This window comes from Morone saxatilis, unplaced genomic scaffold (assembly GCF_004916995.1).
Source record: "Morone saxatilis isolate NCDOM2014 unplaced genomic scaffold, NCSU_SB_2.0 Contig6, whole genome shotgun sequence".
In the NCBI taxonomy this organism is placed as follows: domain Eukaryota; kingdom Metazoa; phylum Chordata; class Actinopteri; family Moronidae; genus Morone; species Morone saxatilis.
Window position 1 is genome coordinate 5853779 of NW_023340206.1, and position 387 is coordinate 5854165.

Consider the following 387-nt stretch of genomic DNA (forward strand, 5'->3'; position numbering starts at 1 on the left):
ATAAAAGTATGATGAATTAGCAAGCATATTTCCTTCTATGATATCTCAGTGGATTTATGGACTTTTATTAGAGATGGTTTGGGATAACCTTCCTTGCAAAGTCACACTGACTAAACAACAATATGTGTATTGTGTGTGGTCAGACTGAGTTACGGCTCTGTTTGATGCCATCACAACAATCGAGCACTAAGGGTTTCAAAGTACCTTCATTTCCTCCATAAGCCGTGTGTCACAGTCACTGCTGGGCTGTTGACACTGTTACATCAATACAATAACTAACTTCCTGTTGTTCTTAGAATACCGGCATGCACCTGTCACTTCACAGTTTCACTGTTTGTTTAGTTATATGAACTGCAGCAAGAGAGCTGGCTACTCACCATACGCTGT